Source organism: Silene latifolia, chromosome 2, assembly GCF_048544455.1.
Source record: "Silene latifolia isolate original U9 population chromosome 2, ASM4854445v1, whole genome shotgun sequence".
In the NCBI taxonomy this organism is placed as follows: domain Eukaryota; kingdom Viridiplantae; phylum Streptophyta; class Magnoliopsida; order Caryophyllales; family Caryophyllaceae; genus Silene; species Silene latifolia.
Genome location: NC_133527.1, coordinates 176,457,208 through 176,482,406, shown reverse-complemented (window position 1 = coordinate 176,482,406; position 25,199 = coordinate 176,457,208).

Below are 25,199 nucleotides of genomic sequence, written 5' to 3'. Positions count from 1 at the left end.
ATGGTGGTATGTGTTGTATGTTGGCGAAGATTTGGCAATTGTGGCAATGTTTGACGTAGTTACGACAATCGGCTTCCATGGTGGTCCAGTAGTAACCTAGCCGCATGATTTTCCGTGTAAGCATCATTGCACTCATGTGAGGGCCACATTCTCCGTCGTGAACCTCTCCCATGACTTTCTTGGCTTTGTGATGGTCGATGCAAAGGAGGAGAATCTCTTGGGGTGTTCTTTTGTAGAGTTGATTTTGGTTTATCACGAATTGTGATGCAAGTAAACGGATGGCTCTTTGTCCTCTTTGATCAGAGTTGGGAGGGAATTCGTTTTTGGTTTTGTAATTGAGGATGGCTTGGTACCAAGGTTCATCATGGCTTTCCTTGTCGTCGATAATGGCACAAATGTGAGCTGGCTCGCTCCTTCTCTCGACACATAGGGGCATTGATGTCATGTCGTCAGGTATGTTGACGAGCGCGATAAGTTTTGCCAGGGCGTCAGCAAATTGATTTTCCTCTCGCGGCAAGTGGAAGTAGTCGACTTGGTCGAAGAACTCGGCCTCTTGACTGATCTTTGCTCGGTAGGGAGCTAAGCTGTCAGATCGGATTTTCCATGATCCGGACACCTGATTGATGATGAGCGAGGAATCGCCGTGGACCCTCAGTCTCTTGATGCCTAGTGTGATGGCTGCTTGTAGGCCGATGAGGCATGCTTCATATTCAGCGGCATTGTTGGTGACGGCAAAGTCTAGCTTGACCGAGATCGGAACGTGTTCTCCCTCTGGTGATATTAGAAGGATTCCTACCCCGAAGCCTCTCAGATTAGATGCACCATCGAAGTATAGGTCCCATGCGTCGGAATCGGCACAAAGGACATCTTCGTCAGGAAGTGACCACGTGTCGGTCGTTGGATCCTCGTTGACGGGATTTTCTGCTAGGAAATCAGCGACTGCTCTTCCCTTGATAAACTTGAGGGGTACGAATTTGAGATCGAACTCGGATGGCATGAGTGTCCACCTAGACAGCCTTCCTTTTAGTACGGGTTTTTCGAAGATGTATTTAACCGGGTCCATCTTGGAGTAGATGTGGACCGTGCAGCTGAGCCTGTAATGCCACAGCTTCTTTGTTGACCATACTAGGTCAAGGCATGCCTTTTCTAGTTGGGTATACCTCGTCTCGTACTCAATGAACTTTTTGCTGATGTAGTAGATGGCTTGCTCCTCGTTGCCAACTGTTTGTGCTAGCATTGCTCCCATGGCTGTGTTGGTAACAGTCAGGTACAGGGATAGAGGAATCCCCGGTTGAGGTGGCATGAGGACGGGGGGTTTGGATAGGATTTCCTTTATCTTGTCGAAGGCTTTCTGACAATTGTCGTCCCAATCGGTGTGATCGGTGGCGCGAAGCTTCTTGAAAATTGGTTCACAGATCATAGTAAGCTTGGCAATGAACCGGCTGATGTATTGGACCTGACCGAGAAATCCCCGAATCTCCTTCTCGTTCCTAGGCCGAAGCATTTGTTGTAGGGCTTTGATTTTGGTTGGATCAATCTCAATGCCTCTCTTGCTGACGACATGTCCCAAGAGTTTTCTGGAGGTGACTCTGAATGCACATTTCTGAGAATTTAGTCTCATGTTATATTTCCGCAGACGAGCGAAGAATTCCGGAGGGCGCTGATGTGGCCGTCCCATTCCTTTGATTTGACAATCATGTCATCGACATATACCTCTACCTCCTTGTGCATCATATCATATAGGAGAGTGGTAGCGGTTCTTTGATAGGTTGCCCCGGCGTTGATGAGGCCGAAAGGCATGACCGTGTAGCAATATGTACCCCACTGTGTAGTGAACGCAGTCTTGTGCATGTCTTCTTCAGCCATTTTAATCTGGTTGTACCCAGCATACCCGTCCATGAAGGATAGGAGAGCATGCTCGGCGGTGTTGTCCACCAGAATGTCAACATGTGGCAAAGGGAATTCGTCCTTTGGACTCGCCTTGTTCAGATCCCTGAAGTCGACGCAAACCCAAATTCTTCCGTCTTTCTTTGGTACCGGCACAATGTTGGCCACCCAGTCAGAGTATTCAGACACTTTGACGAACCCAAATTGAACTCGTTTGTCCACTTCTTCCTTGATTTTTAGGGCCCATTCAGACGCATCCGGCGTAGCTTCTGTTTCACGGTTTTAGCCCCGGTTTAATGGGTATCCTGCTCTGCAATTTCTTTGTCAATCCTGCATGTCTCTCGTAAGACCAAAGCGAACACGTTTTTGTATTCGTGGAGGAGGTCAATGAACTGTTGTCTTTCCGAGGGGTCCAGGGTTGTCCCTATCCTAAGTTCTTGAGGTGTATTGTCGGTTCCTACGTTAATAGGCTCGGTTTCCTCAATGATGGGGGTTCTGGTTTCCCGTTTGTCAAGTTTTTTGGCTAAGTGAGGTGGGTAGTCACTCAAGTCAAATTCCTCATAGTCATTCAGAATCGCATTGCAGTTAAATTGAGACGAGTCATAAGCAAACTTAGCGTTCATTAAGTTGACACGAGCAAAAAGCTCGGAAAGGACAGACATCTCGTGGTCAGTTAGAGGCGACACAACAGAGGAAGTGACCCCTGGAACAGGCTCCAGGTTGTCACCTTTCATGGGAGTGGGGGTGACCTTAGTGGACTCAGCCTCTGAATCAGCCACGACTTTGTGATAAAACAGTGGGAAGGGGACCTTGACTGGGACATTAGGAGTGTTAGGATCTATAACAGACTCTGACTCCGACTCAGACTCAGACTCGGATCCTTCTTCACTTCCCTCCTTGAACATAGGGCCTTCTCCAGTTGTTATCTTGAGAATGCGGCCCTGGCGATCGGTCCACTTGATGGTTTTCCTCCAGCCCTGGGTAGCTTTCTCCGGGTCAGTATCGGAGATCAAGGCGGTTGGATCAAACAGATTGTCTTTCAGGGCGATGTTGATGATATCCTCATAGTCGAGGCGTTTGATGTTATCTTCCCCAAAGAGTAGTGTGACAGCTTGTCCGTCGAGGCATGGTGACGGTTTGGACTCAGTTGATGCAGCTTCGATGTTGTCGGGGATAAAGTACCAGTCCTGGAAGACTTCCACTCCCGGGTATCTAGCCCTGGCCATAGAGTCATAGATTGGTTCCGGAAAACCGTGGTAGAGCTCGGACTCTCCCTCGGGGAAAAAGTATCCGTTGAGAGTCAGGTGGTATGGACGGAGGATAACTCCGTGTTTCTTGCGTTTTCGGACTAGGAGGTTCATCTCCTGGATATCTTCGTCGGTAGGTTCGTATCCCAGCCCAAAGGGAATGTTGGGGACCTTAGCCTGTTTCAAGGGAGGCAATGGGTTCTTTAGTGGATTGAGCGGCAAACCCGGGAAATAACCCTGACGCATCATGATACGGTTGACCGTAAGGTTGGTGAACGGGTCACACTCAGAGGTTGCCGATTCATCAGTTATGACGTTTACGGCTTGGAAACCCCACATTTCATTGTCGTCCTCCTCAATGGCTTGGGAGGCTATCCCCCTTCTCATAACTGCTTTGATTGGGGAAGCGGGAATCGTGATCGTTTTCCCATTGAAAGGGACCCTGATCTTCTGGTGGAGCATTGATGTGACCGCCTTGACGGCGTGAATCCAGGGATGTCCCGGGAGCATGTTGAAGGACGCGTCGATGTCGACCACTTGGAAACTGGTTTGTCTTTCTAAGGGTCCGGTTGCGACGGTCAAAGTGACTAGCCTAGCGATCTTGTGACTAATGCCGTCGTAGGCGCGTACTCCTTGATTCGTTGGGATCAAATCATATTCCTTGATACCCAGCCTGTGGGCATTTTTGAGAGGAATGACATTCACGGCGGAACCGTCATCCACGAGGACCATTGGTATATTTTTCTGGAGGCACTGTACGGTGATATACAGGGCCAGGTTATGATTGGCTCCGAACGGAGGGATATCCTCGTCGGAGAAGACGACCGGGTTACTCAGATCGGGGGGCGTCCCTCGTCATGTGTGCCACTATTTCTTCTGGGGAAGAGGTGGAGGGCAAGGTTAATTTTCCCAAGGCCTGCAGCAAGGCCTGCCGATGCTCAAAAGACGTTGCGATCAGTTGCCAGATAGAGATCTCGGCTTTTGCTTTCTGAAGTTGTTTCAGGATTGAGTTCTCGGGAGCCTTTGGTTGGGTGTCCACCTCTGGGACGATTTAGTCATTCATTGTTGGAACGACCACTGGGTTGCTCGGATTCTGATAGGGACGTCCGGACCGGGTGGGATGTCCGATTTCTTTCGTCCGCTTTTCCTTCCCCGAGATGACATAGATGTCCTCAACATCATCCCCCCATATGCCGTTAATTTCAGAATCTCGAGGATACCTTGGAGGGGTATTCCTCGGTGGGTAGTTCTTGTGGGGAATATTTTTGTGAGGGCGATTTTTATGGGGGTAGTTATTTTGTGGGTAGTTATTTTGAGGGTGATTTTCGTGAGGTCTATGCCATAATGGTCGCGGGAGCAATCCATCTTGGGGTGGGTAGTTTTGAATGTTTGGGGAATTCTCCCTCGGGCGTGGTGCTGGGGGATTGAAGATGAGTCGACGGTAGGCGTCGTCGAGTCGGGTGATTCTTTCAGAGAGGCTGGCTATGGCCTCTTCAACTTGTTGGAACATAGTGAGCATGGTGGCAGCACTAAACACAAACACCCCGTCTGAAGGATCCTTTTCCAGAACATTCACCTCGTCGTCAATCGGCAAGATGAGATGAGAGCAGTCTAGGGTCGGCTCATCTTCAGAGATGGCGTGAATCCCCAAAGGATTCGTCTTGTTGTTCGGCTTAGTTGGTGGAGGTATAGGCAAATCTCCTTTCTCAATCATGTCTTGAATGAGGTGCTTGAGTTTGAAGCAATTTTCGGTATCATGCCCCTTCCCTCGATGATACTGGCAGTAGGCGTTGGGGTTCCAGAATCGGGACTTCTTGGCGTCGGTCGGGTCTGGGGTGGGCCCGATCGGTTGTAACTTCCCTTGGTCCATGAGCCTTTTCAGGGCACTTGCATAAGTCGACCCTATGTTGGGAAACACTCTCTGGGGGCGCTCAGTTTTCTTGGCAGATGGTTCGACGAGGTTAACCTCATCAATCTTTTTTGTCTGACCATAAGGGCGAGATCCGGTTGAGGTGGATCCTTGATAACCCCTGCCAATGGTCTTTGCTAAGACACCCTTTCGGAGGTCGTCCTCAATACGTGTCCCTAGAATCTGCAGATCTTGAAAAGTTTTGATATTCTGATACCTCAGTAGGTTGGCATAAACCGGGCGGAGGTTGTTGACAAATTTTTCCACCAGAGTTGATTCACTCGGCTTACTGACCAACTGAGTACTGACCCTCCTCCATCGGGTTAGGAACTCAGTGAACCCTTCCTTGTCGTTCTGGGTTAGTACTTCGAGAGTACGGGTGTTGGCCTAGATTTCGACGTTGTCGGCATACTGCTTGGCAAACTCAACTGTGATCTCATCCCAAGTAGTGAGGTTTTTCGGGTCCAAGGAGTAGTACCATTGGCGAGGAATCGGTTCCAAAGAGGATGGGAAGATCTGGGTAAAAAGCTCCTATTTGACCCCTTTAATGGCCATGTAGTCTTTGAAAGCACGGATGTGGTTGAGTGGGTCCTCCACTCCCTTGAACTTAGGCATATCGGTCAGGGTGAAGTTGTCAGGTAACTGGTCCCCAACAGGTTCGAACCTTCGGTTATTTTCAAGGTGGATATTGTTACCCCGGGCTAGGAGTTGTTCTTCCAAGAGTTTCACCTCTTCTCGCTTTCGATCGAGGTGGGGTATTATGTTCCCCAATTTACTTGTTCTCGAGGGCGTCGATACGGGTCTCGACGCGATCCAGGGTGACCTTAAGAGTCAGAAGCGGTGGGCTAGCCGATCGGTTGTGACATCTCTGTTGTTATCATTGTTGTTGTGGTTGACAGGCGAAGTTGAAGACGTGGCCATGGCTCTGAGGCAGAAAAACGGCTCACATTACAACTCAATCCGACACGGTTCTAAGACTGAATGCAGACAACACAAAGGACAAGACAAAGATCAGACTCAACAAGACGGGGTGACCGTGTATGGTCCCTCGGTGCTGACTCGATTTATGACGTGACGGTTGTTTCGGGTGTGATTTCGGAGCAGTGTTATGACCACGTAAGCTTTGTTGAATGATGACTTTGCTTGACTCTTCCTTTCGGCCTCTCCTGAAACAATGAACAAACTGAGGGCTCGGCTTGGTACCGAGCGTACTCACTGCGACGCTCAAGTCAGTAAACTTAAAGGGATTAAGTTGTGTGTTACTTGGCAAAGTATATTGTAGAGAGATAAGGGAGTTTATACCAGATCAATAGTGAGTTTATGGGTTATTCGATTATTTTCGGATCCTTTTCTCAATGAGAGAAGTGGAGTATTTATAGACTTTCACCTTTTGTCACGTAGTGGCCAAGTGGCCAAGTGGCAGAGCAGGTGGAAAAGACTGTCCTACCCTCGGCCGAGGGACCCATGGTAGGCCGGCTGGCTTTGTTGACTCCATGCCGAGGGGTCTTGGATATGAGTACGCGGATGTGTATCCCGGCTGGCTGGTTGCCTAGACGAGACCCAAGTGACAGGCCGACAGGCTGCGTCGGCTAGGCTGTCCAAGATGCTTGACTTGCTGTGGATATCTTTGACCTTGCTCAATATGTTGACTCGGTCAGCGGGTGCAGAATATGCCCCATCAACGCTGTTTGACCGAACCTTTGACACGAGTCTAACATGACGGCGTGACACCGTTGGACGGGTCTCGTGGTGAGACGACTCATAAGTAAAGACCCATAAGTACGTTTGCTTTGACTCGATAGACACGAGGCGGAATTAGAATGGTGGACTGAAGTTTTCGAAAATAAGAATTTTAAAAAAGATTCATTCGTCGCTTTAATTGGGCGACTTTCGAAGATAGAGATCTCCGCAAGTCGATCAGTTGAAAGGGTTGTCTTAAGTCTATTTGCAAAAGACGGTTTGAGTTTGAGTCGGCTCGGAAAACAGTGCATTGTTTCCCAAGACGGTTTTTGAAATTCAAAATTGTATGTTTTGAAAATCGGGTTTGAAAAGTTTGAAGAGGTCTCGGGGACGGTGCATGGTCCTCGGGATCCCGAAAGTGTCTCGAGAAAAGGGTGTGTGCTTTTCTCGGATTTTTAAAGAAAGCCATTGTCGGCGCGAAACGAGTTAAAATCCGTGTCTAGACGCGGCGATTATAACGGCGTAAAAAGGTGATTTGAAATGGTTACATAAAACCGGGTTTGAAAATCGTCATTACGACGTCTTAGAAAGGCGTGTTGAAATGGTTATACAAAACCGAGTTTGAAGATCGTCATTACGACGGCCTAGAAAGGCGTGTTGAAATGGTTATACAAAACCGAGTTTGAAAATCGTCATTACGACGGCCTAGAAAGGCGTGTTAAAATGGTTATACAAAACCGAGTTTGAAAACCGTCATTACGACGGCCTAGAGAGGCGTGCAACGGCCGGCGAAAGACCGAGGTTTGAAATGGCCATTATAACGGCGCAAAAAGGTGTTTTTGAAAGTTTGAAAATGACACGGAAGGACTTATGATCAAGTAGCACATAAGCACTCGCAGTTCATTATATTATGCATTATGCTGACACGGGTTTTGCTTAGAAGGGTGGGTCACACACCAAGCAATCAAACCCCGATTTGCGAGAGGGATACCAGTCCAAACAAAATGTGTAAGGAGGGTGCCCTAGCCTCGTGCTCGAAAGTGATGAAAGCTCTTTGACGAAACAAAAATGTGTAACGTCAACGGTATGCTTGACTCAATCGGGATTCGAAACGCGGGGATGAGAAAACTAACGCCGACGAAACGACCCAATTGGTCGAAAAGGGTTAGGTTGTGGGCCCGGACAAGGAACCTGACCGTGACCGTAATATCAATTAATGCATTCCAACCAAGACCTCGTTCGAGTCTCACCATCTAGGGATCACAAAGACATAAGTGTCCTAGTTTTCCCCAGCGGAGTCGCCAATTTGTGGACACGGCCCACCTGCGAGCCCACTTCGATCTCGTGGACGCACAGCGGTCTCTTTGTAAGCCACGCTCGGCGGCGTAAAAAATGCTTTCGACCGGATCATTTTAGATCGGTCGGTTTCGTCTCGGTAAGGGTCTCGAAACGATTAGAGATGTTTGGAGTCGCCACCAAGCATTTGTGGGATGCCTGGAACCCGTTCGAATTTCACTTTATACCTCGGTCAAATCGAAGCACAAAGCAGCGTTTGACATAGGTACTAAAGATAAGGAAATCGTCCCTCTTTAGCATCCTATCTCTAGAATGACTCTCGTACGCCCTGGATAAGGACGTCCACTATCCAAAGTTTCTAAGTAAGAGGTGAAGGTACGTATTGGGAAGCCCTTTAATCAGACACCCAATCCCGTCCGCGTTTAGCGGCCTCTACTGATCGATCTTGATTGGTTGAATGCAAAAGTTGATAAAACGGTTTAAATGCATGAATGCACATCCAATAATTTAAACTTAACATGTGAGAGCTTTCTAAGTCGGTTTATTTAATCCAAGTATCAAGTATAAGATGTCGAGTTGGATTAATGATTGATTTGCATGTAAGACGGAAATTAAACATCCATTTACCGTATTAGGTTTAGGGTGCATAACATGATCCATTTGTCTTAGTAAGGCATTTGGCAAATGTGGTTTGAATAGTCGTCTGATCCGTCCTATATCCGGGTTAACCGGAGTCGGGATCGTCCTAGACTAATGCTGGAAGGGAACAGGCCCTGTACCAGACGGCTATGTGAGGCGCGAGCCAGCCGGCGGTGCAAGGGGCCTCCCTTTGGTTTTGAAAATGAGAAATGGAAAGCCTGTTTAGGCGCGGGTTAGCCCACGGATTATGTGCCGTGTTCTGACCTTTTAGAAAACGTGTTGAAAATGGGTATTTGAACCCGGTTTGGTTTGAAAGGGGTCGTTTAGACCGCATTTGTTGATTTGAAGAACTAGACTCGAATAATCATCATTATTTTATAATATTCGGTGTCGGGTTTGATTTGACAAACTTGACATGAATAGTTTTGAAAAATGATTATGGACTAATTGTTTTAAGTCCATTTGAATGTAGTTAGTCTATACTCATCATCGTACCCGGGTTAAAATCCGGCATGGTATGTAGAACCAAGGATGACTTTGTGTTGGTGACTAATATGTATTTGTTCGAAAATGTGAAGAAATTAAATAAAGGCTTTAAAATACCTTCTAAATGTCATTAACCAAATATTATCACCGAGCCACGTGGCCACCTGGGCTGCTCAAAGAGGCGCGAGCCACGTCGCGGGTCTTCGAGCTGTGTTGTCACTTTCACAACAAACGCAATCATGATTTGTTCTATCCTAGGTTTTGTAGTCACATGTTTGGTACTTGACCAACATGAATCCGGGAAAACTTAAGGTAGAAGGTTTTGAAATGTTTGTTTTTTGTGTTTGACTCGGTTTGACTCGTTGTTGGAGTCGAGATTTGAATTTTTGAGTCGGTTTTTGGTCCGGTGTCGGTTTTGACTCTAGTTAGTGTCATAGCGACCCCTTCGTCGTGCATTAAACACTCCAGGTATTTTTGAAATGTTTTATTTTCGAAATCGTTTTAAGTTTTCCGACGTAAAGTTGTACACAAACTGTCGATCAAACGCTGTGATTCCAAAACATGTTGTAGTCCGATAATCATCGGGTGTTTTGTTGGAGTCTCAGCAGATACTGGGTATCTACACTTCCATGTCTTCAATGTCACCCGTCAATGAACAAGGTACCCCGGAGCCTAGGAAAGGGTTTTGGAGTTACCTTCGAGGAAAAAGCAAGAAGAAGACATGATGTAATAGTTAGAGGATTAATGTATTTGACAATTTAGATGGTTAATTTGTTTGACATTTTAGTTGTAAAACTTTGAATTTAATCCCCTTGTGCGAAGCTTATGTGGTGTGTAAACTCGGTTTTTATTTTAATAGACAATGGTTTGTGTCCTTTGCATTGTTGAGTTTGGTTTTCTTTTTTGGCAAGGGAACGAAATGAGGACGAAGGGAAATTGTCCAGCGATAAAAAAAAAAAAACTGGAAGAACACGCCACATACAGTGGCGGGTTTCAAGAGGAAGACACACCATTACGTATGGCGTGTTTAGTATTTGGAATTTTATCAGCTACTGGAAAGGGTGTAAAAATTGGGCTGCTTAAACACGCCATTAGCTATGGCGTGTTTTCTTCACAAGACACGCCATTAGCTATGACGTGTTTCCTTTGCTTCTCTTGTTCAACTACTGCCTTGGGTGGAATTTTGGACTGCCTAAACACGCCATATCTAATGGCGTGTTCTTTCAACCAGACACGCCAATACGTATGGCGTGTTTAAACCCCATACAGGCTCGTCAAAACCGAGCCTACGTGGACACCATTTCGATAAATATTTTCAAAATCGACCCAAAACGACAATTCTTTTATTTTTGAGCATTATTTAAAAAACGGACTCAAATTTGATTGATATGGAGATACGGTTAAAGAAGTATCTTGACTATTCTTTTATAGACTTGGATACAACATGTTTTATTATATGTTACTTTGAATGGTATTTTCTGTTTTTTACTAAGAGGTGTTTGGTTGGAGCTTTTGAAAAAGATTGAAATTGATTTAGGGGGTGTTTGGTTGGATATATTTGAATGAAATGGAATGAATTTGATCCATTCCATTGTTTGGTTGGGGTGTTTTGGAACTTCATTTCCCCCTTTTATAACTTATGGTGAACCAAACAAGATTATGCAAGTATGGATTTAAAACCTCATACTACTATACTATCAAACTTCATTCCATTCCATTTCATTCCAACTTGTTGAACCAAACGACCCCTAAGTGACACAGTTATACCACAAGACAATATCAAAGAGTGAGAAAATAAGTGTTAAAATATTACTTATAAAGTTATAATAACAATAATTAATGTTCACTTTAGAGCTGTTACCAACTTCTCACACACTTTTTTTCTAAAAATAAAACCATAATTGTTACCCACCAACCACAATGCTCACTCTGTACTTATACTTTCTCTCTCTTCTTTCTTTTCTTTTCTCCCTCTTACGGTATCTCTTCTTCACGAGGTCTTCACCTTCTCCGAGCACCGATGTCATCCACCGATGTAACTAGATCTGGGTGAAGGTACAATCTTATTACTTAAAGTGCTTCACACGTGCAACAAAGGTAAGTTTTTTCATTCATTTTTGTTGTACCCGAGTCATGTCTGATTCTGGCGCGTCGAACACGTATCCCGTGTCGTATCGTATCATGTCGATACGGAATACGTCGGAGATGTGACGTGTCGGGGTAACACAGCTTTTCACTCCCTTTTTAAATTTAGTTGAAATTTTATAATTTCAATTTAGATCATACGAAGTATAAGTTTCGTTCAGATCCTATAGGTTCAGAAAATTCAGATACTTTAAGGCCTTGTTCTGTTGGACTTAAAGTCACTTAATATAAGTTCTGTTCAGAAAAATTCAGATTCTATAAGTTCAGTTCAGATCTTATAAGTTCAGTTCAGATCCTATAACTCTATAAGTTTAGTTCAGTTCAAATCCTATAAGTTCAGTTCAGTTCAGATCATATAAGTTCAGTTCAGTTCAAATCCTACAAATTCAGTTCAGATCCTATAAGTAAAAAACTTCAGATCCTATAAGTTTAGCTTAGATCCTATAAGTTCAGTTCAGTTCAGATCTGATTCAGTCCAAAGAACATATTCAGTCCAAAAGAACAGAGCCTAAGTTTAGATCATAAAAGTTCAGATTTAAGTTCCATTCAGAAAAATTTAGAAAAATTATGTTTACATTCTTTAGATTATATTAAATTAAACTTGTTAAACAACTTGTTAAATTAAATTATTCAATAATAACTTAAACACCACATTACCAAATAATTAGAACATGTATATACTACAATTAAACCACACTTCCTCCTTTCATCATCAATGCATCAAACTATCAAAGTTATGGCCAAAACACAGTGGAAGCTATGACCCATTAGCATTTTTTCATATATTGTTAACCAACTTTCCCAAACCACTCTCTCACCTCTCCCACACCACTATGTTGTACCTGAAACTACCATCTGTTTTACTCTCAAAGTTATTGCCACCATTTAATCTGCCGACCAAATCTGACTTTATGACCACTCTCATGATCGCCTGCAACCAGAACCTCCGGTGACACCAATTTTCAGTGAGATCTTGAATTTTGAAGTTTAATCTCACATGTAAACGAAAATGAATTTAATTTTTCAAAGCTACTTATACCACTTTCCGGAAAATATTGAACAAATTCAAATGGTCGGCGTCGGATACGGAGATGCAGGCACATGTAATGTGCACAAATGGCGGTCGTCAATGGTGTTATTATTAATTTAAAGGATGGTGGTAGCGGCGGTGGTGGTAGTGGTAGACTCGAGTTGACGGTAGTCTGAGTTGTTTCCGTCGAGGTTGAAGGTGTTGGGTTCTTAGTTATTACGTATGGTCTATGGTAGTTTAGAGGGTGAATCATCAAATTGTTAAATAATAATTATTATAATAATTAAGCTAAGTTAAGTTAATCTCTGAGCTTAAAACTTCAGTTTAGAAAAGTTCAGATCCAATAAGTTATGTTTAGAAAGTTCAGATCCTATAAGTCCAGTTCCGAAAAATTCAGATCCTATAAGTTCAGTTCAGTTCAGATCTTATAAGTTGAGAAAAGTTCAGATCCTATAAGTTCATTTTAGTTCAGTTCTGATCAAATCCTATTCAGCCCAAAAGAACAGAGGCAACACATTGTTTTTACCTACTGGCCAATTAGGCGATTGATCCTTCTAGGGTTCGACCAACCTATCTCATCATTCCGAATAAGAAATGTAAGTTGAAGTCATCGACTTTCAAACCACCACAAAAGAGTTTGACAAGAATGTCCAATATAGGTCATTAATAAGTCGACAACTTTGTTGGCTTCACCAAAGCAACGCTTAATAATCATTTTTTCGAAAAAAAAGAAGGTTTAACTTCACATATTTCATAATACATAAATTTCCTACGTAATTTGCCAAGTACTAACGTAAATTATCACCTTCCAATCAGCTTTGAAATTTCCAAGTATTTAGTTGCTAAATTGTCCTTTTAATGCGAGAACTTCTATAACAAGAATGCTATTAAACCCACTGTTTTTTGCTCCTAACAAAACAACTTTATCATTATGATCTCTTATACAATAACCTAACCCAACTTTATCCCCATCTACTTTCGATCCGTCAAAATATAGCTTTACAAAATCATTTAAAAAGTTTTCCTACCAAATTTCTTCCTTACTAATAGTGTTTCTAACGGACTCGTCTTTATAGGGATTATTGATATCCTTATATCTTCATCCAGATCTTAATGATATTATTACATAAAATAATAAGTTTGCTGGTAGTGATATGAACACCAGTATAGATCCCACGCAATTCATGCACAGCATACATAGAGTTTTTAATTTTTTTAGTGTATTATTTATACATTTTAAATTTGCACCTTATTCATATTTAATATTTCACTCCATTATATTTGATCGCCTGGGGATATGGAGCATGGGAAATTCATGATCGCTTGTTGGGCGATATGGGAGCATCAAAATAGAGTGGGTTTTGACGGAGTTGATGTGGAGCTGGATAAGATAGTGCGAAGGGTGAGCGATATGGTGAGTGAGGGGGTAGGAGACGGAGCTACTGACGGTAACGGGTGGGTGTCAGGATGTGTATGTAAAGGTGAATTTTGATGCAGGGGTGAAGGAGGGAAAAGGAGTGTGTACGGGTATGGTATGTAGGGACGGAGGAGGAGGGTTTCTTTGGGGAAGATCCACTGTCCGGAAACAGAGTTGGGAGTTATATTTTGCGGAGGCGGTAGCGATGCTGGATGGTCTTCAAGAGGCAATGAGTATGGTACATCAAAGAGTGGTGATTGAGAGTGATTGTTTGTAGGTCGTTGATACACTGAAGGAAAGACGTCAAAATATGAGCATTTTCTCGCAAATTATTGATGATATTCTTGTGTTATGTAATAAGCTTATTTCTGCATATGTTCTCATACATCTAGAGTCAATAATTATGTAGCGCATGCTCTTGCTCATATTACTCCTAGAGTTATTGGTAGATCGGTTTGGTTGGATGTCATATCTCCAATCGCAAACAATGCTGAAACCTATGATTTATCGTTATTAAGGTAATGCCCTTTGAGTGTTTTTCTCAACAAAAGAAAAAAATATAAGGAGAAGGATTGATTTCTACATGAATGATGTGTTTTTCTTTACCTCACTTTGTTTTCTCTGATATCATGTTGAATAATGTAAACTGATGTGGATATCGAGATTCGAATCGAAGAAGGAAGACGCTTGAGAGTTTGAAAGCTTAAGTGGGTATCATTGCATTATTGTGTTGATATAGTTATACAAGGCATTACCTAAACTGGTGTTAGGTAAACAACGCAAATATTACACAAATTCGGAAATTACCAAAATTGCTATACAACCTTAACTTTTCGTCATTGTGAGATGATTGTCATTGAGTCAATAATGACTAGTTGAGGAGATTTGTCAAACAAGTCAACTAAATAACTCCTTTGATGTTAATAGCTCAGTTTTCCGAATAAAACATTAACAAACTCCAATATTTACCCAAAAAACATATAACCCTTAAATTAACTAACATTTACGACGAGCCGATAAATAAGATTGTCTTAAACTCAAAAGATAACTTGGGATATCAAAACAAAATCGGGTCTTGCAATTCCTTTTTTTTTGACAACTTAAAAACAATATTTCTACATTATCATGGCCTCACAAGCAAGACCATGAGCTACTTTATTTAGACTTCTAGGTACGAAACTAATACATAGGCAATGAAAATCTGCTAGTAAACTTGATATGTCATCCAAGATCCCTTTATAAGATGATGTGAATCCTCAGTCTCTGCTATTTGCGTCACCAGCTTTAAACAATCCGATGAAAGGTCCAAATGCAACAATCCACAATCACGAGCCCATAATAGAACCCTTCTAACCCCCAAGGCTTCCGCTTGAAGGGTTGATTCCGCTGTTATCTTTTTCCTCCCTTTAAAAGAGCAATCCTCTCTTTCTTCATAAGCAGCCCATCCAATCGCAACATCATAAGAGCTTTGCCAGCCCCCATCCACTTTAACCCTTATAACCTCACACATCCCAGGCCCACCAATGATGACTAAAGGATATCCATCCCGGATTCTCCTATGCTCACCCGTGGTTGTGTCCACTAGTATTCCAGCATTAGCATTCGTTTCCCCTTCTTTAACCTTAAGTGCGTTGGTCACCTCCCTCGCCATTTGTGACCAGTACTTGTAAAAACCTTGTGGATGAAAACTGCCTCCTCTAAACATAATATTATTACGCATGCTCCATAATGTGGCTAGAAATCGTATGACCCTATCTTCCCCGTCCACAAATTTTTCTAAATATGTAATCCAATTTATAATCTAAAAACCAATATCTATATGTGTTACTTGTTTCGTGTTTATGCCCAGGTTGGACCCCGCCCATAATTTCGTAACTGTATCACAGTCCCTGAAGAGATGCTCCAAAGTCTCCAGTTTCGTTCCTTTCGTGCCACATAAAAGGCACGAATGATCAATTATCAGGTTTCTCTTTTGGAGCTCCCTCCCTATAGGTAATGTGCTCGAAAGTATATTCCAAACTAAAATCCTACACTTCCGAGGTCGAGGTAGATGCCATAACCGTGTTTTACAGAAAAATCTTCCTCACTGCTTAACCTTTCTTTATCCTTAACTGATCTTTTTGCTTCTATAAATCTATCAAAACTCACTCGATATCCACTTTTGACCGTATAAGACCTACAATCAATATGTGTCCAATACACTTCATCGTCTTTCCTTGACTCACACCATGGTATAGCAAGAATTTCCCTTGCGTCATCTTCATTGAAAATTTGTCTTATTTTATCCTCTTTTCATCCCTCTTCTTCGTAACATGAGCCCTTAATCATAAGATCCTTCAGATGAGTAAATTCAGGTCTTAATATTCCGTCATTGGGTTCTAGAACTTGTCCATCTACCCACTTTGTGTTCCAAACATTTATGTTCGATGTAATTTCGGGTTTTCATCCAATATTTTCCAATATAAGGTTAAGACCATACTTGATACTTCGTAAACTCCATGATCTATTGCCTCCTTTTCTTACCACTGCTCCCTCCAAAGAACCCTTAGAACAAAAGATCATTTCCCTGAAAGTCCGATAGAAAAATAATTCTTGGTTCAAGATAAGCCTCCACGCATGTTTAGCAAGTAAGGCTTGATTTAGACACTCTGTATACCTAGTCCCCTGTTACTTTTTGGAGGCTAAGAAAATTCTTACTACACCAATTAGTAGCTTTCCTTGATCTACATCCGGATACACTAATGCGTGCCAATTTCGTACCATTTTTCCCTTTATTTCCTTGCTTTTTGGCTCATTTAGAGGCGCTCCACGAGCCTCATCTCGTTATTTTGTGTCCTTAATCCCGTACTTTCTCTATTTTACTCATTTTTATAAATGAGCCAGAATTGGGTGAAGGAAGCGAGAAAGAAAGAGATTAAGTCAAAGCAAGGAGGAAGGAATGAGGAAGGAAAGCTGAGGAGAGTTCCCAGCCGATAGGCCGACGGTCAGCCGGTTGGGACACCACCAACACTTAGCCATTAAAGAAATGGAAGGAAGTTACATGGAACTCCCATCCGGGCAGGCCACCGGCAGTCGGTCAGCCGGCTGAGAGCACAAGTAGAAGGAATAAATTTCACCAAACTTACAGAGAACTCCCAGTCGGTCAAGCCACCGGCAGCCGGCAGGCCAGCTGGGGGAGTGCAAGAAGAAGGGGAAAAGTCAAGGAAAGGAGGAGAAGTCAAGAAGGACTCCCAGCCGGTGGACCGTCGGCAGCCGATCCACCGGCCAAGCACACCTGATGACATATTTTCCCCAAGTTCTTACAGAGAACTCCCAGTCGGTCAGACCACCAGCGGCCGTCCACCGGCTGGGACTTCCTCTCCGCATTTTTACCCTTCCTTGTAATTTCCAAAACCTAATTTCGAGAGGTACTATATATACCCCTTTTCCCTAATTCATTGATACACTACCGTAGATATTTTCAAGCACTTAACATTTATTCAAACTTTGTTAATCAAGCATTAATCTTTCCCTAATTAAACCTTAATCCTTTAGTTAATTAGTATTGTTTTAGTGTTATTAAATAGTTTACACTTGGGTATTGAATTGTAATAGAACATTTTGAAGAATCTCTTCTCTTATTTAATCCAAGACTCAACCTTTGATTGTGTTGGTACAACTCCTTATTTTTTATTGTCTTAAATTCAATTGTTTACATTTTATTTCTCTCTTTGTTATAGTTATAATTTATATTATGTTCTCCACCATGCTTACTTGTGTTTCACCAATTGTTTACATTTGCTTGAACATGATGTGTGAGTAGTGAACTCCTAGGGTTTAGGAGGATCGTAAGTGGAAATTAATGGCGTAATTTGGGTAATCAATAATTGGGGTTAAGGTAGAATTGTTGACTTACTTATTCATGCACACAAGGTGTTTGTAGAATTGTGTGAGTGAAACATCTCACCTGTATTCATTATTTGCTTAAGTGCTCTATAAATGAAAGTTGTAGGGAGTTTTGATAGCTTGATTAAGTGGATATTTTATATTTGATGAAAGTTACGTGTCTATCTTTATTCTTTAGGGAGGACAAGACATTGGACCTCTTACTGATAGGCTTATCGTGTACCTATGCAAAGATAATTACCCTAAACACAAATTAATGTAGCAATAGGGGTCGAACACAAGGAGACGGGAATTGCGTTGTGAAATGCTATGGGAAGATTTCTATCAAGATCGATTTCATTTTGGGTTTGTTTGTTTGGTTTGATGACTAACAAAAATTATGATGTAATCTATATAATAAAAGGGAGTATAGGGGAGTCGGGTCACACATGCAAGGGTAAATATGCGATCATGTTAAACTCGGTAATAATAACATTGTCAATTGTTTAGGCTTAGAGACACCCACCTTACGGCATTAGTGTCAACCATAGATCGGGTCCTAGAGAAACTCTCGTCCATGACTAGGTCGTCCTACTACACATGCTTAGTCTAATTCAATTCCGTGCCTCTCGACTTTAGAACGAATGAACAAACTTAATCGATGAATAAGGCCTTTTAAACATAAATTAAACGTAACGATGCAAGCATGTGATAGAAACAATTAGACAATATTATATCAACCTACTTTAACATTTTACATATTTGATATTGCTTGGCTTCCCTAACCCCTAGATTAAGGAATTTAGCTACTCATGGCGAAATATAAATTATAAACTTTGTTGTAAGAAATGCTCTACATGATTGTATGAATTATATAAACTAAATGATGTAATATGTAATAAAAATATAATGCTAATATAAAATAAAGTATTAATGATAAACTATGTGTAAACTAAATAGGAATGTAAAATCGTAAACTAGAAATGGAAATACCGACATACCGTAATGGATATGAACTTGTATGGAAGAAACAAATGCTTGAAATATATTAAGAACCAAATGTTTGATAACTACAAGCTTGACAATATCGAAAACAAATATAAAAACTATGAGAGAAATTATGTTTAAGGCTATTATAAAGGGTAGGAAAGATGTAAGAATAAGATGATCTCAGCTTTGGAGTGCCTCCCCTTTATATAGGGAGGGAGGGGGGGGGGGGGGGATGAAATGTAAACAACATAGAAACAGCCAACCCCGATCGGGGGCGTGGTTACCCGGGTATTTTCACTTAATTCTTCGCTTGATTATTGAGGAAATCCAAAGTACGTGATTAATGATCCTTAATGCACCCGGGTAAATGCTTGCTCTATCATCTTTACGGCTTCCAAAGAGAATCCTATGCATGTTGGAATCTTATGCTTTTCATCTTAACTTGGACTTGAAGTTAGGCTTGACTTTGGTTGTTGACAACATTTGCTTTACACATATTAATCCATCAACTTCTCCATGCAAAACCCATGCACACTCCATGCTAGGCCAATACTTGGTCCTACTTAGCTTTGTGAACTTGGTGTATGCTAAAATGATAGGAAAAAGCCTCTAAATGCTTAGATTCCTACAAAAATGTAACAAACACAAGAATACACCTAGAACACAAGATTAGCTCACAAATATACTATTTAAAGTATGATAAACAATAAAAACCGAGTTAAAATGAGGGGTAAAAGTATATATAAAATGAACACATCAAACTCCTCCAAGCTAAACCCTTGCTTGTCCCCAAGCAAGAAACCAAATCCCATCAATTGCAATATCCCAAACAAGCTAAACATAATGATTTAGAAACCCGAAACAACATGAGCAAGGAATAAAGCAAAACATGGATGAGATTTACACGACGGCGTGGCATGGAAAACTTTGAATGAACCTTTAAGCTATTGCATGATCTTTTGACTTATAGACTCTCACAGTGCACTCAAACTCTTTTTTTTTTATGTGAAAGGACAATTTTGTGAATAAACACTCAACTATCCTCGACTTATAATAATATGCCCGCAATCTAATATGGTAATCAATCAAAACTACTAAGCCAAAACAATCAAATGCAGGCATGATAAAGAAGCCAAATGGGGAGGAAGAAGGCAATATGTAATGGGTAAGAAGGGGGAACAAATGAAATATGGATTGTGGAGCTAATGTCAAGCTAGCAACTACCAAATGTAAGGATGCTCAATCCAAATTCTAAACCAATTTTGCAATTCAAATCATAAGAAAACTCTCCAAAATATGTGAATAATGCATGAGAGTTTCTCACATCAACTTCTTCTTCTCTTTTTCTTCTTTTCAATTCATACTTATTTTTTTTCATTTCATTTTCATGCTTTTTTTTTCATTCTTTTCTCAACTTCTTTTCAATTTTGCATCATTTCTTTTCATCATCTTTCTCTTTCATTTTCCTCTTTTTGAGCATTAAGACCAAGCTCACATGATATTCAAACTTTGAACAAATCCCAATTGAGCACCCAAACAAAACAAAACAAAGCTACTAGCTCGACAAGGTAAGCAAGTTATAATATAGCTAGGGAAAAATGTTTATGAAGAGGGCAAGAAGGCAAATATATTCATGTGAATGGCTCCAAAATGCTATAACAAATGAATGCATGCTTACCAAGAGATGACATGAGAACCATACTTGTGCGTTTTGATGAATCACACATCATAAGAAGACACCTACACTCACCTAAGAGAGACCGGATATGGATGCATCGGTCTAAAGAGGCTCTACCTTACCAATTTGTAGCTTGCCAATAGTCAAGATCAAGCCTATTCGGTTCATTCTCCATCTCCCACCTACTATGTCAAGACATCCCCATGTAGCTATTATACCATCATATAAGAACAAATCATTAGCTAAAAGCTATTATTAGGATAATCAAAAGGAAAAGTAGGTGACAAGCAGCAAAAAGCACAAAATTTTCTCTCAAAAATTTTCAAATTTTCTACACTACATGCAAACTACACTATATGCAAATGCAATGTCTCCCCAAGCTAAACATCACATTGTCCTCAATGTGCCAAAAATTCAAATTACCCAACAAAACCATAAAAATGGCTCAAAGCACAAATCAAGAAGGACTAGAGGTTATGTTTCATAGGTTGCAAGACCTAAACTAAAATGCAAAGCAAATAAAAACTTACTTGACTTGCTAGCCTCTCCCCAAGCTAGCATGAATTTAGGGGATGTCTTCATCATTCAACTAAGAAAAGGGCCAAAAGTTGAACCCCTTCCTCCTTTTCTTCTTCTTACCACTTCCACTTGCTTCACCTTGTTGGCCACTCCCACTAGATTCATCCTCTTGAAGAGGAATGACATACTCACCAATATTTTGGCCACTACCAAGACCATCACCATAGCTACTATACCCACCATACCCTCCATAGCCACCATATCCACCATAGCCTCCTTGTAATGCCTCAACTCCATAATCCGAACCGCAAAAATCCGGACCGGGAGCGTATGTAGTAAATGTACCTGCATCATTGTAAGGAGGGGGAGTGGGAGTGGGAATGAGAGGAGGAAATCCACTCGGAGGATAAGTATAAAATGAAGGGTGTTGCCCCTCAGGTTGGATTACTCCTTGTCTAGCAAAATGATCATAAATTGGGTGCAAAGCAAGTTGTTGGTCATCGCGAATTGTATTAACACTTAAGTTCAATTCCCGCATCATTTTCATCATTTCTATGCTAGAAGGTGAATGAACACTAGAGGTGGAGTTGCATGCTTGAGAGGGTTGACCTCCCTCACGCCGCTCAATGGTGGTGTTTGGCTCACCTCTTAGGTCCAAATGATAAGTAGGTCTAGTAAAAGGGGCACTCCCATGATAAGGCTTAGTGTGGACTAAAGCCTTAATTTCTTTCTTTTCTTCGGGTAGACTAATAGAGTCTTGCTTACCTATCTTCCAAATCATGTTAGGGTAAGAATACCTAAACCAATTACAAGAAAGAAAATACTCATAATCTAGCCCAACCCCTTTTTCCCTAGACACAAGCAATGGTCTCAAGGTGGTGTTTTCTTAGTTGAACCTACACAAATGGTGAGAAATTTTTGTAACCAACCCTCCTAAGACAATACAACTATTATTGGGGTTACATTGTTTGGTCAAGTGGACCGCAAAGTGATAGGGGATATTGATTCCCCAAGCATCGTCACCATTAACATTCAAGAATGCACCCAAAATCTCTACCTCAATTTTCCTCACCGAGTGAGGCTCATTTCTCCCAAAAAAGGTCCATCTCATAAACCTTTGCCAAACCCTTATGTTGGGATAGTGTATATATTGATGAGAGAAATGGTCCCAACTTCGAAAAGGGAAGTGAGAAATGACATTCCATGTTAAAACGGGGTTATAAGAGTCGGGTGATTCGGTAGGTAAGTCTTTATGGGACAATTGGAAGATATTAGCGAAATCCGCTAGGTCTATCTTATGGTCCTCATTAAACAGACGGAAGGTCACAAAAAGTACAACACCGGGTTTCCTAGACCTATGAAACTCAAAAGAGCTTAAGAACTCAAGGGTGAGTTCGGGAAAGGTCTTATAATTCATTGTATAGCAATGCTTTATACCAAGATTTTTAAACAAAGTCTTAACATTTTTCTCAATTCCGATATTGTTTAAAGAAGCTTGGTTGATAAATTTGGTTGGTTTTATACCTTTGCTCTTTAGGATGACCAATTGTCATATTGCTTTTGTGAATTGAAGATCACCCCGAGAAAATCCGGGTCTTGCCATTCCGGGACCTCTTCCATTTTCACATCCTCCGCAGCCCGGGAGGATTCCTCCTCACCTCTTCTCCTTTTAGAAGCACCTTGGGTTGGAGGTCTTCTTGGTGCCACTTTCCTGAAATTTAAGACAAAAATTCATCTTAAGGCAAACCAAAATTCATCCAAATAGACATAATAGAACAAATTAGTGAACTAATTCATACTATAAACATGAATAGAGCATTCTAAAATCAATTTCTAACACTAAGAAGCACAAAATCAAATTCCCCCAAATTGAATTAGGATTTGCATAATTCGATTTAATTGACTGAAATGGATGAAATTAAAGAGAAAAGAAAGAGAAACTTACTTGTTGATGTTAAATGATGAACGAATCTTGCAAAATGATGAAGAACAAGATATTTCCTATTGATTATAGGGGAACAAGTGAAGAAAATAATGGAGAAAGAGTAGAGAATAGGTACCGTCGGGTTTTTGCAAAGTGATAGAAATTTTTTTTTTACCCTATAAAGAACACACAACAAAGCAGGAAACCACGTCCCCGATCGGGGTTGACCAGTCCTTGGCTTTTTGACTTGCTTCCTCGTGTAATTTAATTCCGTCCCGTTTTTCGAAAACTACGTCCCCGAACGGAGTTCTTGCACGGGGAAGCATGCCATATTCTCCTCTAAGTCTCGTTTATTCATTTTTACCTATATATCACAAAAAGAAACATCATCAAGTCAAGTATTTTATTACTAATCTATGAAAAACAGTAAATTGCGGAAATTTAAAAATAAAAATAAATAAAAGCAAATAAAAATCTTGGGTTGCCTCCCAAGAAGCACTGGTTTAACGTCCCGCACGACGTAAAAGCTTGAGTCGGTTTAAGCTTTATTTGTTAGAGGTTGAACGGTTATTTCCTCTATCACACCAACGATCATATTATCATGATAAATCTTCAAACGATGGCCATTTGCTTTGAATTTTTTGCCCTTGGTGGTCATCACTTCAACGAAACCGAACTTGTTGACATTTGTGACAGTATATGGACCGGACCACCGTGATCGTAACTTTCTCGGAAATAGCTTGTAACGGGAATTGAATAGCAACACCTTATCACCAATTTGAAACTCCTTGTTCAAGATCTTTTTGTTATGCCATCTTTTTGTTCTCTCCTTGTAGAGACGGGAGCTTTCATAAGCTTGTAAGCGGAATTCATCAAGTTCATTGAGTTGCAACAACCGCTTTTCTCCATTCAATTTTGGATCCATGTTAAGCTCCTTAACCGCCCAATAAGCCTTTTGTTCCATCTCAACGGGAAGATGACACGCCTTTTCATAGACCAACCTATATGGTCAGGTACCAATAGGTGTCTTATATGCGGTATAGTAGGCCCACAAGGTATCATCGAGCTTCATACTCCAATCCTTTCGTGATTTAGCAACAACTTTCTCAAGTATGGACTTGATCTCACGGTTAGAAACCTCCACTTGGCCACTAGTTTGTGGATGATAAGCCAAGCCTCTTCTATGATAGACTCCATATTTCTCCAATAAGGCATCAAGTTATTTCTCACCAAAATGAGTACCACGATCACTAATGATCGCTCTTGGAACACCAAACCTTGGAAATATGATCTTCTTGAATAAGTTAATCACGGTACGAGCATCATTTGTTGGAGTGGGAATTGCCTCTACCAATTTAGAGACATAATCAACGACAACTAAAATATACCGATTCCCTTTTGAGGAATGAAACGGTCCTTGATAATCAATACCCCAAACATAGAATACCTCCACTTCCAAGATACCATTTAAAGGCATCTCGTGTCTCCTTGATATGGAACCTGTCCTTTGGCAAGCATCACAAGTCATCACGAAATTTTTAGCATCTTAGAACATAGTTGGCCAATAGAAGCAGGGTTTCAACACCTTTGCAACAATCTTGGACGGTCCATGATAACTACCATATGGAGAATAATGACATCATTCTAACACCCCTTTCACATCCCATTGTGGGATACATCTCCGGAAGAGCCCGTCGGAGCAATGTTTGAACAAATTTGGATCGTCCCATAGGAAGAACTTGGCATCATGTAAGAACTTCTTCCTTTGTTGATATGAAAGGTTGGGTGGCAACTCTCTTCCAACTAGATAGTTGGCTATGTCGGTATACCAAGGAGTATTGGCTTCCAACATCATTAAAACATCACCGACAAAGGAATCATCGATAGGTAACTCAATACCTCCATCATTGAACTTCAAATGGGATAGGTGATCGGCAACAACATTTTCGCCCCCCTTATTGTCTTTAATCTCAAGATCAAACTCTTACAAAAGCAAGATCCATAGTATCAACCTTGGCTTAGCTTCTTGTTTGGCTAAGAGGTGTTTTAATGCGGCATGATCGGTATGAACAATGACTTTTGAACCGATCAAGTAAGAGCGGAATTTGTCTAAGGCATAGAAAATGGCAAGTAGCTCTTTCTCCGTGGTGGCATAGTTGATTTGAGCTGCATCCAAGTATTTGCTAGCATAGTAGATTGCATGGAGAACCTTGTCCTAGCACAGCACCTACCGCATAATCACTTGCATCACACATGAGCTTGAATGGCAAGTTCCAGTCCGATGATTGGATTATAGGTGCGGAAATCAAAGCCTTCTTGATCCTATTAAACGACTCAAGACAATCATTAGTAAACATAAAGGGAGCATCTTTTAAAAGAAGCTTCGCAAGGGGTTTTGCAATCTTAGAAAAATATTTAATGAAACGGCGGTAGAATCCCGCATGGCCTAAGAAACTCCTTACACTCTTCACATTTATCGGTGGGGGTA